At 40.9% G+C, this 24,836-nt stretch overlaps 1 long non-coding RNA gene across 1 annotated transcript in view; it reads left to right on the forward strand.

Annotated features, from left to right (window-relative positions):
- Positions 1-3,261: 3,261 nt before the first annotated feature.
- Positions 3,262-24,836, forward strand: part of LOC107837266 (uncharacterized) — a 26,655-nt gene continuing 5,080 nt past the window's right edge. Inside the window, exon 1 of the long non-coding RNA XR_001663287.1 lies at positions 3,262-3,733. This is a non-coding gene — a long non-coding RNA (uncharacterized LOC107837266). The remainder of the gene's footprint in view (positions 3,734-24,836) is intronic.

A 24,836-nucleotide genomic window follows, 5' to 3' on the forward strand; every position in this document is an offset into this window, starting at 1 on the left:
AATACAACACACATTCAAGGCTGATGCTCGTTGTTCCTCCCTCGTGGTTTTCATCAGCTCATTTCAGGAACAAACCACTGTTGTTACGGTGATGATATATATAAGAAATGAAACTCAGCAGGTAAAAGTGTTCATTACAGTTTGGACTTTTGTTACAAAACCCGTTCTTTCCAAAAATCGGACGACTTCTCATAAAACCGTGTTGAACTGACATGTTGACTAAATTTCCACAGAGCTTTTCTGGTCACACTCACCACTGATGATGCTTTACTTTACACTCAAACACATGACACTGGTGCTGTGTTACTGTGTTTTATGCAATGAAATGTTTATCTTCTTATTAAAAAAAAAAAAGAAACTGAAGTATTTGTAAATTTGCATCTTTTAACATATTTCTAATAATCTTCTTCTAATAATCTAATAATCAACTTATTTTCAAATAAAAATCCAAATAAGGTGTTGTGACTATGAGTATTAAGCCTCCTTGAGTAAATTCCCCAGACTTCAGATTTGTTTACGTTTTAACCTATTCTTTTTTGCATAATGGCTTCATTACACCATTATTCATTTATTCACTGGTGGATTCGAATTTCAAATTATGAGACTTATTAAAGCATTAAACTATTAAACTTATTAAACATTATTAAATTATTAAACTTATTGTTGGATTTTATTTCATTCCTGGTGATCAAAATAGGCAAGAAATGGGCTCACTAAGCATATATGTGTTTGTATATTACATAAAATATACTGAGGCTCCTGTTTGTATATTTAAAAAAATGTTTTTTTTTTTTTTTTTTTTTTTTTTTTGCAAGGCTCTGTAGAGTTGTGAGTCTGGTCACATAACAGTGAATGGAAAACCAATATTTGATGGCAGTAAGAAAATCCCGAGTGGGCTCCCACTTTCCCATTCTATTAGTTTTGCAATTTATCACCAGTATGATTGTAATGCTGATAAGAAGTTTAGACAAGTCTGTTTAAGAAATGCTGCTCATGATATGGATCTGTTTGATTAACACGCTTCACACTCTCAGGAGACATCAGTATTTACAATATAGAGTTTATGACACACTGCCTTTGATTCTGTTACTGAGAATATAACCTTGTTGCTTTGTGAATAAATCTGAGACCATTTCTAGAGACTTCCCCTAGGTGACGTTGGGGTGTTTTGTGAACATATATATACATATAGCCTATCCTGTTACTGGTTTTAATAAATGAGAAAAAATCCTGCATTTTGCACACACTGTGGTGTTGGAAACAGTCTAAAGACTGGATTCACACCAGGCCTGTTTGGTCCGCTTTAATGGAGCTCTGGTTTGGTTCCCTAGAAAGTCTGGTCGGTTTGATGAGGCGTTAATGCGCAAACCTACAAACCTCGTCTTGGTTGTGGTTGAGGGGAATCTGGTGCAGTTCGAATGCATATTTGAACGCCGAGCGGACCGGAGTCAGTGGGAGAAATGACTGATGAATGACTACAGGTGATATGAAACTCCATTTCTATTTATGTTTCATGGAGAAGGAAGTTGCGCTCACATGTCTTCTTTGGACGTTTTTGTGTTGTTTCCTTCAGTGGTTCTTGATGCAGCACCGTCACAGGCGAAGTGATGAACAGGTTTTTCAGAGTTTTTGGTTCATTTGAATGCAATAATGTAACATTTATGTAGCAAATGTTGAAAGTTTGGTCTCCAGTCACCTGATAGTCTACCGGACTGGTATCTGGTCTGGGATCAGAGGTCACGCAGTCCTGGACTGTAACCACGCAACTGATTTTAAGATCATCAATCTGGTCATAGACCTGCTGTTATTATTATTATTATTATTTTATCAGAGCACCTTTACTAGCTTTCAACATAAATGCAAAGTCAAGTTTTCTGTCAAACTTAGTGGTTAAATAAGAGACGTTTGTATTTCAGATGTGTTTATTCTGTTTTAGTTGCTACTCTGAATACAGTTACATAGGCTGTGTATGTACAACCAACATTTTTCTTTTCTTACCAATTCCATGACTTACCATTAAGATGATTCAAACAGGTTAAGGTGAAGTTTTCCACCGGCTGAAGTCTCTAAACTTCAGCTGGTGGTAGTTTTTCCAAGTGATGATGCTTGAAAACGAAACAAAAATAAAATGGGGGCCACAATGTCTGAAGTGTTCTCCCATTGAGATTGAAGTATGTCCAACACTCCTTCATTCTCAATGGTTGGACATGAAGGATGCCCAACACTCATGTTTTGGTTCCATAACACCAGCTTGATCAAGACAACGACTGGCTCGATTGGTGACAAACTACCCGAAGAATTTCAGCATCTGGCCGTCTTATTGAAGCAAAAGGATGTATCTTGAAGCTTCTTCTGGAATTAAAGAAAGACTACAGTCCTGGTGCAAAACCAGTGTCCATACTGGAGGTAAAGTAACAGTACCTGAGATGACAGAGCATTTTGTCACACCTAATGTGTGTGTAGTTTTATTTTACAGTCTCTGCAAACACACACACACACGTGGCTTGTTTACTTGTGAGTCCTGTGCTCTGAAAAGCAACTTTTCACTTAGAAATTTCCTCCACCCAGAGCCTGCTGGTGTGTGTATGTATGTGTGTGTTGGAACTAAACAGCTTCTTGGTATGAAGACTCTCATTATGGAAGCTGCTCTTTCATCCTCTGGTTCAAAGCGCCGCCCGGCCGTTAGCAGTGGGCAAGCAGACACAGACTAATGCTAGATGGAAGGAGAACAGGAAGGGGAAGCGCAGAAGATCAGGGATGGATGTTGGGATACAGTGGAGGGAGAGACGAGAAGGGGAATGTGAGGACAAGAGGGGATGGACCCCAGAGGGCCGGAGCTAAACGGCAGGCGGAGACAGGTGGCCTCGTTGGGTAAAGGGGTGAGGTTGTTATGTAACCACGGTGACAGTGATGAAGGTCTCAGTCTGCATTCATGCATTATGCTCTGTCGAACATCGCTAAGTCGCCAGGGCTAAAGACAAAATGTGAGCGGTGTTCCAGATAGGCACAGTATAACTCTGCGGTTTGGTGGAACTGATTTCTCGGGCACGTTTTTAAAATTCATTACCTTTCCAGACTCAGATTTCTGTCCATTTTAGTACAATATTAAAGAATAAACACAAGTTTTATTTGAATTTGAAGTAAATATTTCTGAAACGGTTTGGCTTTAAATGTTGAACAAAAAGAAGAACTCTTGGGACGGACAGACAAACGGACGCCAATTTCCTAACTTTTGGTTCCTTTAACAAGAGAATCCTTCAGGCAAATATTTCTTACGCTTTTCAGTGACAGTCCCTGTTAGCATGGATGGATGTCTCCCTACGTTATTTTTCCATACTTCCTGTACCAGACTGAACTCAAACCTCTCCATGTTTCCTCCTATCTGCACACTCCCTGCTCTCCCTCCTTCAGCCTGCTGACATCACGCCGCATATCAACTGTTTTCATCAAGCTGTTGTTATTTTCCTTTCCTCCTGCCATGAGCTGGCCTTTCCACGGGGGCCACAGATATTTTCTCCTCCTCTTTTTTTTTTTTTCTTAATAGCCTTCAGCTCCTGCAGCAGCAAATCAATGGAGCTCCATTCTGCTGGCGTGGCTTGCAGAGCGAGCGTTCAGCTGCTGACATCTGCCCCGCCGCGTAACCGAGTGGATTGGGTTTTCATCTGTACATCGGCCACGTGTCACGAGAGGCGGGCGAGATGAGACGTGGCCGCTTACTGCGGCTCGTGGCTAGGTGTGTGTTCCCGTCTGTAACCCACCCTCATCATCATCATCATCATCATCATCATCATCATCTTCTTCCTCCTCCTCCTCACTGTCAGTCTTCTTTTGTGATCAGTGTAGCAGAGGTCAGTGTCAGGAGATTTTACATTTCATCTTTCCGTATACAAGTGTGTCTCTGCCTTCCTTTATCTGTGTGTGCATGTGTGTGTGTGTGTGTGTGTGTGTGTGCGTGTGTGTGTGTTGTTCTCATTCATCAGGCCGATAAATTATTAGAAGGTGCGACCGCTTAGATGCCTTTGAGGTACCAGGGGCAGCGAGGAAAGAGAAGGTCAGTCCTCTCGTGATTCTGTCAACTGCCGCGTTTCAATCATAACCCAAGGTCTCGTTTGGCTCCGTATGGGCAGCTGCTCAACCTGCGGCTCTGTCTGCTTAAAGAGTGGGGAAATCAAGGTTCACGTTTTCTGCTCTTTTGGCCTTTTCAGACAGGCTGCGTTCAAAGCCTAATAAGAGAACAAATGAAAAACTGGAGGGTTTTTCTGTTTTAGCCGAGGTTCAGTTTTAAATTGTCAGAGTTGACCGTCTCGTGCTTGGCAGCTATTGGTCATAATTGGGAGTGTAGAGATACATCTGGTTCACGATACATGATATTTGATTCTTGAGAATAGATTAGGAGGAAAACTGAGATTTCACAGCAATAGCTCACTCTTCCCTAGTGAAGAATGAATAGAAATAATTTGAAAATTAAGGTTTTAACTTTCTCTAGCCGTGCCTCGGCTCACAGACAGAATTTATGTAACCAGAAGCAACTTAAACTCCTTCTATCAGTCTGTAATAATGACAGTAAACAGATGGAAAACTCCCACGGTCTCCATGGAGCGACTGGCAAGGAAACATATCTCGTCACCTAAGCAACAACAGAGTCTAATTGTTTTTCTTTCAAACTCCCCTCTTCATTTCCTCATTGGCGTTCCATCGTTTTTTTTTGTTTTGTTTTGTTTTTTTTTAAGGTTGGGACTCGATAAACCTGCTGAGCTCCTTGCAGGTTGTTGCTGAATGTTTGTCGACCCGTTCGGGGAAACACTGGCAGCAACGCTGCGTACCTGCTTCCTTCCTGCTGCCGAGCGCTGAAGCCAAAGTCGCGGCGTCCGTACCCACAAACACGAGGATTTACAGAGCGAGCCACACATCATTCATTAGGATTAACTTTAGTGTTTATTTGTGAGCGAGTCAGCAAAGTGCTTGTGTTTGTTATTGATGCAATGCACTTCACGCCTTTATGGAGTGTAAAACAAACGAGCTGTCAGTGATGCGGGTGAGATTAAATTCTGTGTGTGTGTATGATTCACTGGCGATGGGCGTTTGTAGAGCTTCTTCTTCTGCATGCTAAACTGATGCCACAGGCTGTGAGGGTCAGCACAGATCAAGGCTCAGGGAAAGGACAGCTCAGGTTGGGAGGACGAGCAGGATTCCTGTTTCTCTGGGCGACAGAAACACTTTGAGAGTTTGAAAGTCTACTGAACCCGTCGCCTGATGGTTCCTTTCACACTGATGGTCCGGTTGTGTTTTACCGCTCTCCCTCTTTGAAGTAAACTTTTCCAAGCTGTCTGGAACCATTTATTTGGAAGCAGGGTAAACAGTGGCGCACACTTCTTTCAGCTGGCTTAGAGCTGCAGTATGTAACTTTTATGAGAAATATGTGGGTTTTTTTTTTACATATTTGTTGAAGCTGTCACCGTTCCGTGACAGTACATTATGAGACAGATGATCTGTGAAAAGATCGATCTCCTCCAGCTCCTCCCTGAGCTACTAGTGTCGTCTGGAGAAACACACCGCTCTAAAAACAACCAATCAGAGCCAGGAGGAGGGTCTTAGTGCTGTCAATCAGTCTCATGCACTCGCTGCTCAATGTGCTAATGGCAAAGAAACAAACTAACGTTACAGGAAAAGCATTTTTCTGCCGTTATCTGTTTCTAGGCTAACTAGCCTCAGAATTCACAGTAGACTCTTTTGTGTTGAACCAGCTGTACCATAACAGAGAGAAAGGTGGAGGATGTGAGGTGATTGATGGCACCAAGGCCCTCCTCCTGGCTCTGATTGGTTGTTTCTGACTGAGCAGCAATTCTGTAGTTAATGCTGGGAGCAGCTCGATCTTTTAACAGATTATCTGTCTCATGATATACCAAAGACATAGCGACAGTTTTAACGAAAATTGGTAAAAAAAAATATATGTGTATATTTTTTCATAAAAGTTACATACTGCTGCTTTAACTAAGTTCAAGATTGCTGTTCACAAATGCTTTCCACTCAATCTACTGAGCTAGCACTACTTTGCAAAGAAGAAAAATCTCAGTTGGGATCGATGGCTAAAAAACTCGCAATTAGAAGTGCAGTAACATGTGCAAGGTACTGTGTGTGTGTGTGCGTGTGTGTGTGTGTGTGTGTGTGTGTAAAGTAAAGTTTAAGGGGTGTATAAACGCGTTTGCAAGGCGCCCTGTCTTCTGTGTCTTTTCCTAGGAGCTGCAGTATTATCCTGTCCCAGTTACCACTGAGGTTTCTTAGCTTCTCGGCAGCAAACTAATGCAAATATGAAAATTACATCCCCTCCAATGTGACAACCTAAAGGCAAACAGCTAAACAAATCAGTCTCCAGACTCTGAAGGCAGAGCTCGCCTGCTGCTCTTGTTTAATGCAGGAGGCATTTTGCAGTGCGCGGATGAATAAAACATCAGAGCACCTTGTTTATTTCCATCCTTCAACCGTAACTCGTTCTTTACATAATTGAATTCTATCTGGCCCGTTCAAGGCAGTGCATCTAATTGAACCTCTAGCCGTTAGCTGGGGAATGATTTGTTTCCATACGCCGACTCTGAATTCTCACCAAGCGGAGCTCGGCGGCCTCTCGTAAGGGTCTGTGTCGGGGCCTTCGGTCCCACCTGTGGTAAGAGAGTGGATTGTTTGCATCATCTCCAAGCTCTTGCTGGAGGGTTTTCGAGCCGCTCGTGTTTACTTCTGCCTGGTGTCGGGGATCGTTCAGTGTGTGAGAAGCCATTCTCACGCCGGCCAACACACCAAACAGAATCTCCGCCTCGCTTCCTTCCCTCCTTCCTCTCCTTCTTCTTCCACACAATGTTTTTCTGTTCATGTGGAATGTGTTGCCCGATCTGTTATGTTGCACGTTGCAGCAGACTCTTCCTCCCCACTTGGCAAGCTTTGCTTGTTTAAGATGTTTCCCTCACTCTCTCCTGACTTCTCTATGGACGCCATTGTTGCCTGAAATTGATGGTCACATTCAGGTCCTGCTTCCTCCTTCTCACACAGGACAGCGCCACATTAGGATTCAGCACCAACATGGAAACAGGGGGAGCCACTTGTGGACACATGTGGGAAAGGGATAAAGGAAGAAGGGCAGCTCTTAAAGGAGTAGTTCAGAATTTCTAAAGGGAAGTATTGTTAAAGTAGTAACAAAAGTCATTATCTAGTCTCCATAACTTCTTCATTTAGTAGAGATCTGAGGTTGCTTTTAACAAGACTGCTGCCTGGAAACTTAACGGTTTTTCTAGGATGTTGATCAGCAATTCCAAGACGCCTTTCGTCAGCTGTAGTTGTCATGCCAGGCCAGTAGATGGCACTGTAATTTTAGCATGTCAGCGAATGTGCTTCCACCTTATTGTAAATGTCTCACATGTAAAACATATATTCCTTATCAGAAATTGTGCTAAACTGAACAGGTAAAGTAGCACAACGCAGCACAATGCTATCCTCCATTGTTTTTGTTGCGACACACTTACAAGCAAATATGTCAAAAACATACTGTTATGAAAGTTATATACTGCAGCTCTAATGGCAAACATTTTCATAAAGTGACTCGGCTTGACTCAAGAGAAATCCTGGGAGGTCAAAAAGGTCGATAGAAGATTTACAGGTTCGACATCATTTGCATCTGAAAAGCTGTCAGGTGACAAAAAGGCAAACAGTGGCTCAGTGACAACCAGTCAACACCACTCGAGTGAAAGTTAGCAGAGTGTGAGAGGAGTTGTCCGTGTTACTGCAGCCAGCTGGACCCGGAGACACTGACCAGGTCCTGTCTCTTCCAATTAGCCCCACTCAGCCTCTCACTGCTCCTAATTTAATCCTTCTGCTGAGCTCAGCCTGAAGTAAACGGCTCATGTGCTCAGGCTATTTCACTACTAACCCTCAATGCTTCTCACTGCCAGCAGCTGTATTAAACAGGTCCGTGTGCAACCGATGTGTGTCGAACAGGGTCTTAGCAGCTATTACCGTCCCTCACTCCCTGCTTGTCTCATATAAACACCCAGAATGCCTGTGGATCAGCAGGGAAGAGCGGTTGTTAGCTGGACTCCTGGTTTTAACCTGTCCTGCGTGTCCTTGGGCAAGACACTGAATTACCCATTGCCTGCCTGCAAATTGATGTGTGATTGTGTGAGCATGGGGGAATTGGACTTGTTGTTGAAAAGTGCTGTGGCTGGCCGGTAAAAGTAGCACACTGCCTTGCAAAAGTTTGCATAACTATTGAGCTTTTCAGCAATAGGTCAAGTTCAAAACAAGGAATTGGTGGTTAAGCGATGAATCAAATAAGGAGTGGGTGACATTTCAGGATTGTTGAAAAGTAGTTCCATCATGAAGGTACGCATTAACTAACATGGCCTTCTGTGAAAATATGATTGTCCCCTGTACCGAATAACTGCTTGTGCTACTTGCTATAATCGACAGTGAGTCTTTGACATTGTTGGGGAGGACTTTCAACCATTTCTTCTCTGCTGAATTCTTTCAAATCCGTCACATTGAAGGACATTCAACAGGAACAACTTTCTAAAGTTGTGACACTGAATCTCAATCAGAACTAAGTGCAGACTTTGACTAAAACACCCCCAAAACTTTCCAGAGGCAGACTCGCTTGTGAACCTTTGCTCATTGTCCTACTGAATAACCTATGAGAGCCTGAGCTTATGACCACAAACCAATATGTGGATATTCTCCTGCAGGATGTTCTTCTAGGGAACAGACTTCAGTCCACCATCACTCTGCTTGACTCTCGATGTGATGTTCTTTTCTGTTAGTTTTATGCCAGTTATAATAGGATGAAGACCTTGAAAAGCCCCCCACTCCTTTCTCTTCTGTACACAGGATCTCTGAAGGTGGGTCTTTGTTTTCTTTTACTTCAGCAGTTTGCCTGGAACTCTAATAGGTTGCCGTCTTGGCCAGTTTCTTTCTTAGTGTTAAATTTTGAACACTGACCTTAACAGAGGAAAGTGAGGCCTGTGGTGCTTTATATATTGTCCTTAGTTATTTTGTGACCTCCTGGATCAGTTGTTCATGAACATTTGGAGTCATTTTGGTAAGGTTCGCCATTATTCGATGTTGTTTCTAGTTGTGGATAACAGTTTTGATGTTCTGATATATGTAGTTACGACCAAAACGATAAGAACATAAGAAATCTGTATGAAGCCAAATACTTTTTTATGGTTGTAGAAGATATCCAGTATCTGCACAAACCTACTGGTTGCCAATTTGTGATACAAATGCAGAATAGTTTTCCCGGTTGTGGTGGGTTTTGTAAGCTAACGTGGCCGAGGCAGACATTTTCACTCCATTCATACTGAATGGCAGAATCAGTCTCGGAGTATTTACACTACCACCATAACACTTTATAACATACATTTACGAGCATGTCAGCTTCTGAGGGCAGACTTGACTGATGCTGTCAATAATTATGGAAATTAAGATTCTCTAAGTCATCCAAAATGACATCATTCCCCTGAGAAATAAAAGCTTTGAAGGTTCAGAGATCCAGCCCTCAGACAACGCGTACTAGAAAACAAAAAGTAAGTTGATCCTGATGTTTTGGAGTAAAAGAGGATGTGGCGGAGGTGGAGGTTACATTGGAATGAATGGAGCGGCCGAACATGTGGGGATCATGCATGTGCTAGTTGCCGTTGTCGCGGTGACTGACGGCCGGTTTCAGGTGAACTGGAGTGAAACCAGAGACTTGGAGGAGAACAGGCGCTCACAGGCTCAGGTTGATTGGGTCAGTGTTTCCACTCACACCTCACCATCCTTCAAAGGACTGTGCTGCAATGAGACACCCTGTCTAAGCAGGTTGTTCGGTATTCAAGGAGGTAAAGCATCTCTCCGGCTCAGCCCACTGGAACCTTTGCTAGGCTCACATCTTCGTTTTCTAGCTGTTACTTATCATCCATGTGAGTTATAATAGAATCCACAAAGACAAAAATCCCTAAGTGCTGCACCGTTTTATCACAGATCATCACAGGAATGCATCCACCCATTCTCTTGGGATAGCTCAGCACATTTTACTCATCTATGCGTGATTTCTGAATGTCGTACAGCCTCCTATGATTAAACCACAAACAGTTTGGACAAATCGGAGAAGACTCTGCTTTACAGCCTCTGATAACCTAAACCCTAAAGACCAACCAGCAGTAAGACCTGCCGTTGATTAACTTCCCTTCGTGATTCTGATTGATTGATTGATTGATTGATTGATTGATTGATTGATTGATTGATTGATTGATTGATTGATTGATTGATTGATTGGCACAAGTTGGGAAAGTCCTGTGGAGCAATATCTAAGCAACTCCAGATTCTAAGATTGGAGTTGCTCTACAGAAATAAAAGTTATTTGGATATGTCACAATTTTGCCAAAGCATGGAAGGTGCCAAGTTGTTTACTTCACATAACGGGGAGTTAGGATATTCATGAATAACAAAGGACACACAAAGGCTTAAGCCTAGACCATAACAAAACATTGGACTGCCTGTAGGGAAGCAATTCCTGTCCCCATTCACTGAAAAAATGACGACAACAACAAAAAAAGCATAAAAAACTGACACCTTCAAGACAAAGATCAGTCAAAAGATATGATTAGAGTTTCAAATTTAATGAACTGTGAAGCACGGTGGTGGTGGTATCATGCGGTACGGCTGTTTTGCCGTAAACACTACTGGTGCAGTGCACAAGGTGACTGAAATAATAAACAAGAACCTCCAGGTTCTTCAAATGGAGGATCGGAGATGTGAAAGTTGGACAAAGCCAAGTGTTTCGAAATGACAATGATCCTCAACCAATCGAAACTGCTTTCATAAAGGAAAAGGCAAAAGGAGGCATGCATAAAACTATTGGAAATGTGCTATTCACATTATTCCTAATGTGATTAAGACATTTCTGGGTCTGCTGGTCAACAGCTTTTGAATCATTTTTCTACAGCTTTTCTATCCAGTCCAGTAAATGTGCTTCTTAGTCAACGTTTTTCTCAAAAGATTATATGTTAAACAGATCCAGTCTCATTTGTCTTAGTAGTCAGTTTAATATTATTGTTTCTTCTTTGCTCCTGGATATCTTAAGTCTTTTTTATTTGCCCCTTTAGGCAGTCTTTACTGCCAGTGCTCCCTTATTAAACAAACCGTTTGACAAAAGGCCATTGTAACCAACCTCAGTCCTGGTTAGATGTTTTATGTTTTCCTGACAAGAAAAGGTGCGACAAAAATTTTTTTTTATTCTTTATTTACAATAAATCTCGGCAACTCGCTCCAAAGGAATGAACTCAATGACGACATGGCGGAACCTAGAGAAACACCAGGCAGCAGATCTGCTCTCTTTCTTTAAATAGACTTTCCAGACACAAGGCAGACTGCACCTCGCGTTGCCATGGCCCCTTTATTTGTTTACATTTTTAGCTCATGACATCATGCATGCCGACTGTGTCACGTGCCTTGGCCGAGCCCCAGCAAGAATTCGTAGCTGTTTAACCTGATCGGAATAATCTGCCACAGCAAAGCGCTTTGTCTCACAGCAAGACTCGGAAAACAATGATGACCTAAAACGATGACGGCATTAGTGACTCAAATGGGCTATTTTGGATTTGAAAAGGTGTCGTATATACATGCACAAGCTACATGTTTGATGAATAGTGAAAGGTTGGTTACTGTGGTGGCGCAGGGGTTTAGAACAACCCACTTAAGGAGGCCGTAGCTCTCGATGTCACAGGTTTGAGTCCCAGTCTGATGGCCTCTGCCACATGTCTTCCCACTCTCTCAACCACTCTCAAATAAAGGCCACCTGTGCCAAGAAGCCTTTAAAAAAAGTGAAAGGTCTCCATTGAAGATGGGGTGAAGGTAGAGATGGGACAGGATGTTTGAGATATTTCAGTATGTCGCCTCCAGGCGATAGTAATCAGTTTTCTCCACCATCTGAAACAAAACTAACTAAAAATCTCTGCTAGCAGCTTAAATGGACTCTGCATCCAATATTTTTCACTCTGCCCCACGAGACAGCTGTTTTTTATTCGATGTTAAGAAATTAGCATCGAATAAAAAACAGCTGTCTCGTATTTCATGTCCTTTTCTTAGACATCAGTTGTCTCCCCACAAACAAAAAGCTTCTCACTGTGTTCATATTTACAATTTTGCTTTGTGTTGCTCCGATGCGCCAAAATGTGCTGTCTTTCATGCTGTTGCGCAAAAAATTCAAAAAGTATTGATGGTTTTAGAGAGACGACTAATCAGGTGGGTCGGTACATTTCAGCTTAAAGTTGTTTTAAAAGAAGTACAGTGAGGTTCAGGAACACAACTTTGTTTGAAATTAAATGTATTGAAGTGAATTATTCCTAGAATAATTACTAGTTTCCATTCATTATCATTATTATTATTATTATAATTATTATTAGTAGTAGTAGTAGTAGTAATGACCGTTCTTCATATTAAAGAATTGCTACCATATCAAAATCTGCCTTTTGATGAAATAAGATTTGAGCCGAAAATGTTTTATTTATCTTTAAGCATTTTCTTCACTCAGACATCGTAGGGTTCATAATCCCAAGCTTGAGGTTAGATGATTTTTTTTTAAAGACCAGTACTTTTTCATGAGCTCCTGGTCCACTATAGACTCCAAGAAACATTAATGAGAAAAGTTAAACTAACATAAATAAGAGAAAACTGGCCTAGCAGCAAAAGATTAGCTCAGAAACGCACACACACATACACACACACACACACACACACACACACACACACGTGTTAGGCTGCAGCTTAGGTACAGAGAAACTAATACACTCGCAAAAACAAACTATCTATCTCATTACGTCCAGAGGAGGAGTTTGGAGGGAGTTGGATTGTGAGCAAATTAGTTTGTACCCTGAGGGCTGAGTCAATGCCAGCCTCAGGGACCTTCTCAATGTTTGTGTGTGTGTGTGTGTGTGCGTGTGTGTGGGTGCGTGTGTGTGTTTGTGGATATCTGTTGTTGCTCTGCCTGAGTTTTCTGGAGGTAGAGGACATCACACTTGCCCCTCTGTCTCTGCCAGAGTCCAAAAATAAGTGGGCACCTTTATCGACCCCCTTGTTGATGAATTCATCTGGGGGTAAATGTCAGCGGTGTGTCAGCAATGGGTATTATGTTAGTCTGCTCATGTGTCTCTATCTACCCTTCTTCATCAGCCGTACATTGCCTTGAACAGTCCCCCCCTCGCCCTCCTCTCATCTCTTCTCTCGCTCCCTCTTTGTATTTACTTTGGGAGCTGAAGTGGCTCCTTTTAATTTTAGCCCGGTGATTAACTAGATGGCAGGGCTCAGGTTGTAAATAGATGTTGTTGTCGTATGGTTGTTGGTTTTTTTTCCCGGTTAGGAGACGAAGCAGCTGACTGGAAGACCTGCAGAATACTAAACACAGCAGGCGCTCTGAGGCTCAGGGTCAACGCGAGTAACACACGTACAGAAATGGTATTCCTAGCGCCCAAGCTTTTTTTTTTTTACATGGGATTTTATGTGATAGACCAACATAAAGTAGTCAACAGAGAATCGTTGAGGTGAAGGAACAGTGCAGACGGGTCAAGGTTGAGGTTTAAAGCTGAGTTAGGTTACATGGGACAATTTCTTACTTCATGTCAAAAATGAGATTTCTCTCTTTCCTCTTTTTACCCGACTCAGCCAATATTCACCTGGAAAACCCACTGACCTCGACACAAGCCAAGAACTCGGCTGTTGTGTTTGTTGAACTTCCATAATTGCAAATTCCCTCCATCATTACCAGGAAAGTTTGGTAATGCTGCATATTCAGTGATAATTATTTTCAGCTTGCGAGGAAAAAATTCCTCAAACCTTTCATTCTCTTCAGTATCTCTACTGCTCCAACAATCTCTCCTCACCTTCAGATGATCACCTGAGACATTGACCTGGGACACAAGTCTTCAAGGTTGCAACATACATCTTTCTCCACCTTATCTGATGGTTCAGAGCCCCAGTCTTACCTCACAAAACAGGCAGCATGGTCAAATCCACACTGAATCCACAATGATCACACTCCCAAGCTTTGAGTTTGTCTTTGTCTTCTGATTAAAACCATGTACACCAACCCTTTGCTTGGCACACAATTTTCAACAATGGAAGTTAAAAATAACAAGCAAGCAAACACATCCCCGAGAAAATGTGATAATTGGAACAGATTAGTTTGCCACACATGTGCATGGAAGTGCTTTTATGCACATTTGTCTGTTGATCTTTGTTGTTTGACGTGTTAATGAGCATTTGTGTGTTTTGGGGCACTTTGCTGTTCCTCTGTTCTTCAATAAAAAAAAAAGACTTACAGCTGACATACACAGTAAGGAAGAGTTCAGTAAAACTGAGACGCTTCTTTACTTTTGCTTATTTTGGCCATAATCAATCTATTCTACTAGACCCGGCGTCCTCAAATCCAAGCCTTGAAAGTCTGTGTCCTGCACCTTTAAGATGCGTTCCCAGTCCAACTCACCTCAATCAAATGGCTGAATTACCTCCTCAGGATGCATTCAAGCTTTCCAGAGTCCTGCTATAACAACCTCAGTGTTTGACTCCGGCGTTTTGAAGCTGTAGCACATATACACAAGTTGCAGGTCACCGGCCCACAAGGCCTCGATTTGAAGACCCCTGTGCTCGACCTTCTCCTAAAAGTTCTCTGTGTGGGCTTTGAAATTCCTCTAGAGTTGTTGTCAGGTCCAACAGGTCCAACAGAGAGACATATAACCTTGCATTGTTGCTCACACCCACACCTGAAATCAGTTCAGAATGGCTTAATAACCTGGCACTGAGACTGAGTAGCAGCAATACCCACGCATGTACTTCACATATAGAGCCGCATCTCTTATTGAACTAGCCAACGAATTCAACTAATATTCAGACAAATGGCCAACTTTCTGTTAGCTATAACCTTAAAGACTAATATTTCACAACTCTCACTGTTTTTACCCCGCTCACACTGGACAAATACCACATTAAGACACAACAAATTCAACCAGAACATGGATAGTTTTTGATCATTCTTGCTATGGTCTTTAGAATTTGATTTGAGAAAGTTGTGCCTCTCCAGAACCTGGCACCTGGTGTGATTACAGGGGGCTACATGGTAGGAAGACTGTGGGAATTAACTCTTGATGAATCTTAACTACAACACTGTGGATGGTGTACTTTAGTGTTATTGCAAAAATCGCCTTCTTTTTTTTGTTTTTTGTTTTTTTTTTTCTATTTCACCATCAACTTACAATGCAGATTAAGGTTCAGTTCTCAAAAAAATTGTCCAAGGGGTTAAATTATCTTAATTAATCAAAAAGCATGTCAGGCAGTGTCAGTTCGAGCATTCACGATGCTGATGTGAGTAAATCTCCATCGATGCAGACAGAGTGTCTAAAGAGCATAGCATGAGACTGCTCAAGGTTAGGATTAGGGATCAGAAGTGCAACATTTTACCAGTGCTTGTTGACACCATGTCAGTTGCAAATATATGGTGGAGTCTTAAAGTTGCAAAATGAGAGTTGTTCTTGTTAACAAATGTATTCCTTACCTTACCTATACTTAAGTCACACCATAACACCAAGTCGTACACCTAACCTCACAGAAGGGGTTGACCACATTAGGAATGGACATTCATCCCCCTTCAGATGTTTAGTGGACCTCTTTTTAAGAACTCGCCGCCCCATTGCCAGAAACCTTTTGCTTTGGCAGCCATGTCAACACCAACTTGTCACATGATGGGGGACGAATTCAAACACCCAGCTGTCTGCATCACCTGATGCCACGGAAAAAATAACCGAGACTCCTGAACACATGGCGGCAGAGTCAGATGTTTAAAACAGGCCGAGGGTTAAAACGGTGGAGACGGTAGCTGAGTTTGGCGCCTGGCAAGAGAAAGACATAAAAATAACAACAATAAGCGTTTAATAGACATTCACAATCATGACGCAAGGAAAGACTGGGACAAATAGTCATGTCAACTTGATGCCAACAATAAAACTTCAAGAACGGTGGTGTTGTGTGGTAATGGTGGAGTTGGTTTATGATTTTAGTGACAGGCTAAAGAGGTTAGCATTGGCATCCTTTCCCAGAATGCTTTCTTAGAAGCTAAAACTGTTCTATTGAAGTTGGGTTTAAATACCTCAGCCTAATTAATTTCTTAAAAATATGTATTAACTTCTTTCTTACTGACATCTGCTGAAGTTACCATGCTAACTAGTTAGCACTGATCCCTGTCAGAATAATACTAATTTACAGAAGCTGAAACCTGATGCTGCATAACAATATCGCCTTTTAAAATGTACGGTTTAGCTCTGAGCCCCAATAATACTGTTAAAGAACAAAATCAGTGACATGACTGCTCAATAGCAGACAAAAATAGGCTTAGTAAATGCAAAAATCATTACCCAAATAATGATTTTATATACTAAAGAAAAAAAACTATCAAACATGAAGATACACCAATTGAAAGAAAATGTGCTGTGTTTCTTTTAGGTTGCACTCAACACATGATAGCCACAGCAAAAGGATAAAGCATGGCATTTTATGGACCTGGACATCAGTTTCACAGAAGCAAAAATCCATGCAGACACACACACACACACACGCACACACACGCAGAGACACATTTCCACACTCCCACTGCAAGTGTGTGACATGAAGAAGTGTGACGCCAGCACCGCACGTCACAGACTTAGTGGCTAAATTTGGCGGCTCTGAGTGGGTGTCGATGACAGCGGCAGAAGCCCAGACACTCTCTGCACATCAACAGGTCAAACACTGTGAAGGAAAATATAAGTGTGTAGCTTTTAAATCACCCTATGTACTGAAAGGCAGAGAACAAACTTCCCCCCTTGAAGTTATCCACACTTTACTGAATTACAACCGCAACATTCAGTGTATTTCTGAGGGCACTTTATCTCACAGATGAACACAAAATATAGAATTGCAAAGTGAAAGGAAAAAGATGAATGTATTTTAAAAGTGTTTGACAAATAAAAATCGGAAAGATTAGGCATGTGTTTGCTCTGATATCCACTTTACTGTCTACTGTGCTGCAGCTTCTTCCTGATAGCATAACCTGTCGTGAATGCTAAGGCTAGTTAGCATAGCCGCAGATGACAGTGGATAAACAGTTTTCCTGCAACAATAAGTTGTTTCTCAGCCATCAGCACATACATAAGCTTGACTGACAGCGCTAAGACCCACCTCTTGGCTCTGATTGGCTGTTTTCGATCAGTTCCTTTTTTCCGTCGGATTGATCTTTTCACAGAATATCTGTCTCATATATGCTTTCGGATATGATGGCAGTTTTAACAAATATGTAAAAAGCATATATTTTTAATAAAAGTCACACACTGCAGCTTCAATACACCATCCCCACGGTAAAATATGACTGTGTTAGTAACATGGAAGTTAGTTAAACTGAGTAGCGATGCATACTGTACACTTAATATTTAAATGCACAACTGAAACATCTCAGTTATGTTCAATGCATTTCCACTCTGACAGTCAGAGTTTTATGCGGTCTGAAGTAATATTCAGACCGGAGCATCATTAGCATTCACTGTGAATCCAGACGACCTTGCTAATCCTCTGACCTTTTCCTCAACTGATTAGCGATTTGTTCATTGTGCCAGGCGTTTCCATTCCCTCCATCTCATCTGAATAAATGTGTGTTTCTTTTATTTTGTCACCTCTAGCCCTTTGATCCGGCGTACATCATGGCTGAACTGAATTGCGGATAATTTTGCCACAGCTTGGTGCCGACGAATCAGAGGGTTACATTTCTGCTCCTCTCGGCTTTGTCCCTACAGAGTTAGAAAGTCTCCGTTCAAACATCTGAAATCCATATGTCACTATGTCTGCTACGCTGATGCTAGGTGTTTGATACATGCTGATTTGTCAGCTAAAGCATTAATATATTCAGCATATATGTAGATAGAAAATGTAAAAAAAAAATATCATTCATCTGGTCTGGTTGCTTTAGGGTTTTGAAATCATTCCCATGTTTGCACCATCAGATCATGATGTCTGAAGACGCCTACCTCAACCTGACCCACAGTCTGCACTCTGGTTTAGATGAATCACGGATCACGCAGGAGTCAAAAAGCAACACAACATGCCTCACAAAAGTATTCACAAGTCTCAAACTTTTCCGAATCTCACGATGTCTCAGTCTCAAACTTCAAAGTTCTTTTTGGGGATTTTATGTGACTGACCTAAGCAGAAAGTAGTTCATCTGTATGGAAAGCAATGCAGAGTTTTCGCAATGTTTTGCAAACAGAAAAACAAGAAAAGCATGGGTAGATTTGCGTTCAGTCCCACTGAGTCAGCCATTTCTAAAACCATCTTTTCCTTCTCCAGATTTACGTCTGTAAATCTCTTGCAGAATGTCTCGTTGCACCTCTGGGGACTGAACCTTTGCACCCAATCTTCTTTGCAGAATAGCTCATGGCTAGTCAGATAAGATGGAGAGCGTCTGTGGAAATCAATTTTAAAAGTTTTGCCTTCAAATTGGTTTTATGTCTGGGATTTGACCGGGCCGTTTACCAGATGAATATGCTTTCATCTAAGCATTTCTTTGTAGCTCGGGGTCACTGTTCTGCTTTGAGGTGATCAACCACCACCACCCAGTGTCAGGACTTACACAGACTAACAGGTTTTCATCCACGCATGTGCTGAATTTAACTCCAGTCATCGGTTTCCCCGTCTGTTATTAAGTACCACAAGAAATTTCTAGAGTGTTCTTCATAGATTCCCTGGATATTAATGGTAACCTGACACTTATCTGGATGTTTTTATTTATAACCACCACCAAATTAAACCAAATTGCTCTATTTGTGGTCAGAACCCCTCTGTACATGCATCCAGTTTATCGAAGGCCATGGATTTGTTTCTCATATTCTGTTTTATTAGCTAAACAAGGCAAGTTGATCCGGTTAGCAGCCACTATAAATCAAATAAGTTATCATTTATTAGTCCCACTTTATCACACTTGGGAGAAACAACTTGCAAACAAGTCCTTGGGGTAAAATGACTTTGTAGAGGAGACTGTTTTGTTTTGCAGGCTTTGTTAATGAAAGCTATAATTATCACACCGCAAAATCAATATTCTCACTTCCTTTAAGGGGGAAAAGAAGCAGGAAGAAGGAGGGGGGTTGGGGGCGTTGTTTCAGTAAGCCTGGAATGAGCCCTGGGACTTTGGCTCTGCAGGGCTGGGCAATAAGATTTATGAAGAGGCTGTGTTCATAGCTGATTGGCCCTAATTGTCTCCCAGCTAAGCAAGAAACCCCATTCTGCTAAATGAGCCAACGATCAAATTCTGATTTATTTATTAGCTGGCAGAATCACAGAATCTCTTCATCATGCAGAGGAGAGAGCACCGACAGCATTTTTCAGGGTTTTGGGAAGACAAATACGCTGTGTTAAAGTACAACTTAAGTACCTTAAAACATTTCCGTGACTTGAACTCTGAATCTGTGTCACGTAGAGTCTCTGTTTGTCACTTAGTCGTTCGTCGACACTACATTAGTTTTGTTAAACATTCTTCTGATCAACGGCTGTTTCATGGCAAAATTTCTTCGAAGAAAATCCCAATGATTTTTTAAGACATTGTTCAATTCTGATCACTGATCCAGCTAAGTCCGTTTTAATGAGGAAAGGAAAGCCCTCTTGGCAATTACTGAATAATAACTTTCATAGCTGATTTATCGAACATTTGGAAGATTATTGTTTTGTCTTATTTTTGTTATGTGTTGCTGCATACAAGCCAGTTCATCTATTCCTTAATTCCACCAAATTAATTTTGTAAGACATCTGCCTTGTCTGACAAATTTTAATAATCTGAGTGTCGATTTAGCAAAAGCAATAGTGGTTTGAAAAATTCATTTCTATTCAGTTTGGTGCTGTTTATGCTGGGCAAGTTCAAGACAAAATGCACTTTTAAAAGACAGATACTTATCATTTATTCCCTACTAATTAAATAAGAAAAGCCAAACAATTACAACTCCGTCCAGTTAGAGTTCAGTACTGGCAGAAAATAGGATCCGATTTTTCTCCCTTTTTCAGTAATAATTTGACCTTTTTTAAATTTACGCCCCACCTACCTCTCAAAAAACCAGATGAATCACCAAGACCTTTCTGAGTGTAGCTATAAATGTTCAACAAATCATCTTTGATGAATGTTCCTTTTTCAATAGCTAGAACACATTTGAAATGGTTTGTCACATTCTTTATTGTGCAGTATTTCTTTTCTTCTTTTTTTTTTTTTTACAAAAGTAAAGGAGAAGACTTTCTTGAATCAAAGAGGTTCCACTTACATCACTTTTCAAAGTAACCTGATAGTTCAATTCTGAAATTAAGATGAAAATTATTTCCAGGTGAATTAACAACTAGACTTATCATGCTCTCCCAAGTAAATTGATTCATGTCATTTTTGGTATGCTGCAGAGATATTTGAAAGTTTACCCAACAGACTATATGTTCAATATAAAAAGTTCTCAGTTTTAAAAAAGTAATTTTAGTGAGAATTATGAGACTACAGCATAAAATAACATACTTTTGAGGTTAGAAAGAAGAAGAAGCAGTTTTAGGTAACAAACTAAAAGCTATTAAGTCAGATAGTCTATTAGCCAGTTTGGCTATCTCAACGGTACAATACAGTATTGTATGGTATAGTATGATACGGTACGGTATGGTATGGTAATGTATACAGTTTGTAATTTTACCATCTGATCTGGTCTGGTATGGTTTGGTTTGCAATGTTACGGTATGATGCAGTATGATACGCGGTATGGTACGGTTTCCTATGACTGGTATGAGATGGTCTGGTATAGGATGCTATGCTATCTTATGCTATCCTATGCTATGGTGTGGTATAGGATGGGATGGTATGGTACAATAAGGTATCGGACAGTATGTTATGGTACTCCTGTGCAGTAATACATTCTGGTCAACCGTGCTGTGAAAATGGAAATGGACCTTTAACAAAATAAACCTCCAGAATAGGTGACCGCCTGCTGACAGCCTCAGCCAGGCTGATGGGGCCTACGTCTGCATTACTAGTTCTGCTTTAGCCTCAATAAACCTTGGCCTTTCTTATTATATTGGCCTCTAATTTCCAATATTAAAAGTCTTAAAAAAAAAACACTCCCTACAATAGTGGTCTGCCAAAATAGTTGCCACATGGCAAATAAAACAAGTGGTTGATAAATATTTCCACTATTTAAGGCTTTGCCTCATTGACGTTTTGAACAGCCACTTTTCTAATTTCCTGAATGGGTTAGTTGTGCTGCCACAGCTCTAAACCTAATTAACGATTGACAGGAACACCAAATAAAGATTTGGTTTCAGCTCCTTGTTTTTTTTATTAGCTATGTTTGTTCTCCTCTGTCACAGCTACCACAACTAACTACTTTTCTGGTAGCCTCTCTGCCAGCACTGTTAATGTTACAGTATCATTCAGGCACCACAAGGAACTCTGTCTGTCTGTGCTGCACTTTCAACGCTTAATCCTACCAGGATTTTAGAAATTTCCAAGATATTTACATCCCTGTGGTGTTCCTGACATAGGCGTGTCATGAATATATCCCTGTTGAGCTTTGACTGCTCTGCCTCCACCTGACGACGCCCAAAAGGCAAACAGCTATCTTTTTCATTTGATATCAGCTCCCAGACAGAGATAATACATTCTGCACTATAAACTAGCAGGATATGAATACACCCTTAACAGGCTGTAACATGATGCTGATAACAAACATCATAAAGCCACAAACATCTGACTTCAGAGCAAACACACACTATAAACTTTTTCTTTTAGATAGTACAAGTTAGGACACATTATTTCTTTTAAAGTAGGATCTGTGTTAAAAAAAAAAAAAAAAAAAAAAAAAAACTCCTTTGTACATTCAGAGCTATTAAAGAAGTCGGACACTAAACCAGCAGAGACTGTTTGTTTGTCTGAAAACCGTCTTGCAACCTGGATGGATTCAGAAAAAAATAATGAGAAGTCTGCTAATGAGGCCAAAGGGTCACTAATGGTGAGTAAATTATTTGTGATGCAGCACTGCTGTATAATGAACACGTCTCTCTCGACACCTTCAGAAAGATTAATCTGGCTCGGATTTCACACTTGATAATTACTTACGCTGCAGCAAATGGAAATAGATATAAGTCTGCCTTTTTGAAGCAGATGCAGTGAATTAGTCACTCTGTGGGTGTGAGTAGAGTTTGAGGGACTTAATTAATGATTTAAATCATGCATTGGTTTCATGATAGAGGCAACATAGTTTGATAGATTCACATTACGAAGCAGTTCTATCAGCACCAAGACTAACTTGTACCTATACTTTTTGTTTTGGGAAATGGAAAGAAATAAAGAAAAGTCTTACCAAATAATTTCATTCTACTTGTGCAAATATCTTATTACACTTTAAATAAGACAAAACTAAATTACAGGGATCTTTTTAGCAAGATGTAGGAGCTTGTTTTCAGTAAATAATTCCTTAAAATTAGTGAAAAAGTTCTAGTTCCATTGGAAGACAGATTTACTTATAAGACAATTTCCCCATGTTATAAGTAAAATAATCTCCCAATGGTCCTTTTTAATCAATATCAAGGAATTATTTACTTGAAACAAGTAATTTAACCTGAGTAAATACAAAATACAATTTTTAAATAATCATTTTACTGAGGAAGAAAATCAAATCAACCTGGCTGTATTTGGAAAAAAAAATAATTACCATCTAAGTCCAAAAGCTGCTATTAAGTTTTTATAACAGGCAATTAGTCTTTTATGTTGCTATGGAGAAATCACAGCCCACTCTTTTCTGCAGAACTGTTTTCACTGAAGAGTTAATGCACATTAACCTCTTTAAAAGGTCACGCCATTCCGTCTCTATTGGATTTCAGTCAATACTTTGTCTAGGCCACTCCAAATTTTTTAATTTTAAGATTTTTAGGCATTTAAAGGTGGAGTTTATGGTGTGATTTAGATTATTATTATGCTGTATAACCTGAGTCACAAACTCACGTCCAGACGCTCTCCTCCGGGATGTGATGCTGAAGCTCTTGGTTTCATCAGTGAACAGGTGCTGAAGCAGCAATGCGGTTTCAGATCAGCAGTACAGATGACTCATTAACACCGACCTTTACTTAGGGCAGCGAGGGCCTGCAGTGTTGCATCTGTTTGCTTGGGGTTCTTTGTGACCTCCTGGATGTCGATGCCAAACCCAGAGAGGCTCACCACTTCACTCCTGTGACCGCTCACTGCATCTCGTTTGGTGGTTTTAACCCCAGAGGAGGTGTGTGTCCGTGACAGAAGCGGTTTCCCGGTTGGCAGAGGAAGTGAACAAATAATCAAATCTTAGATTATTGCCATACCAAAGGACGTGTGAGTAATTAGGAGCAGAAACACCGCGCTGTCACTTGTTGACCTAATTAGCCATGACGCGCCGAATGATGACAGCCCAACATCAATTCTGTCGATAATCATTCGACCTCATAGAGGTTCTTAAATAAGTGATTTGTAGCTAAAAATGCTGTGCTGTCACTTTTTGACGATACAGTGATATTTTATAACAAACTTGCCCACTCAGTGACAGCTGTAAGTGTGTAAAAAAACATTTTTTAATGATCTGTTCAATGACAGACGTTTCCCTCCACACCAATCGTCTCCCATCCACGTTCTCTACTGTCACAACCCGGTGAGCCTGTTGCACATCTCAGCTGTCACCATTTGCTTCTCTGTGTTGGTTTTTGACGTAAAAGTGTGTTAACAATGTAATGTGATGTGGAGTATTAATTCTACACAGCATCAGCAAACCAGATTTTTTAAATTTAGATTTTATAGTCCCCTATTTTAAAATTGTGGTTAATCGCAGGTACATTTTGACCTGTGAAAGGGCCAATTTGTTTTTTACCAACCGCTTGATGTTCTGAGAGAATTTAAAGGGGCAGTATTCTTTTTTTCTTTCTTTTGGCTTTATGTCATGTTATACTGTTATTCCCTCATGAGTGTTGCTTTGATTCTTTCATGCATATTTGAGAAATCCTTTAATCTCCCGCGGCAACCATTCAGCTGGGCAAAACGCTTGTTGGGACCTTCGAGGCGCAGCTCCTCCTCAGAGCTGCAGTTTCCAAGCTTCCCAGCTCCTGCATCACAGAGCAGCCCTCCCACACTCAGCTCCTTCAGACTAGCCAACAGCAATTAGCAAACACCTGGTGGAACTGTGCTTCTGCTGAGCTTGTTAGGAGCTTCTTTTCAGAGCAGCACTGGCTAAAAACATTGTTAAAGGGTTAATAGAGGAGCCATGTTGTGATGACTCCCTGAGTTTCAGAAAGAGCAGGAGCTTCTTAAAGAGACAGAGGTCCAATTTCAAGGTGTTAAATTGCAATGTCAAATTTCTTCTAGGTCATATTTGACATTTGCAGCATTTTTATATCAACTGAAGGTAACATGGTTCCCTTCTGTTGTGTTATAAAATGTCACTATGTGGCTAGAAAATACAGAAATGTATTTTTAAAAATATCAAAATGGAAGAAGTGTGTTGGTGGGGAAATTCGTTTTTATTGTTTCCAACACCGAGTTTGTTCTTGATTATCTTCTCTGTGTCAGAATCAAGACGTTCATCACCGAGCCGCCCTCGGGGCTGCTGCAGTTTTCTCCTCCATCCTCTGTGGCCCCTTCATCAAACACATTTTTACTCACTATCTTCCGGGTAAATGTAGCAGACAAAATCATCCATGTGTGCTTATTTCCAGTCCAGACACACACACACACACACACACACACACACACACACACACACACACACACACAC

The sequence above is a fragment of the Poecilia formosa genome, unplaced genomic scaffold (assembly GCF_000485575.1).
Source record: "Poecilia formosa unplaced genomic scaffold, Poecilia_formosa-5.1.2 Scaffold4, whole genome shotgun sequence".
Classification (NCBI taxonomy): domain Eukaryota; kingdom Metazoa; phylum Chordata; class Actinopteri; order Cyprinodontiformes; family Poeciliidae; genus Poecilia; species Poecilia formosa.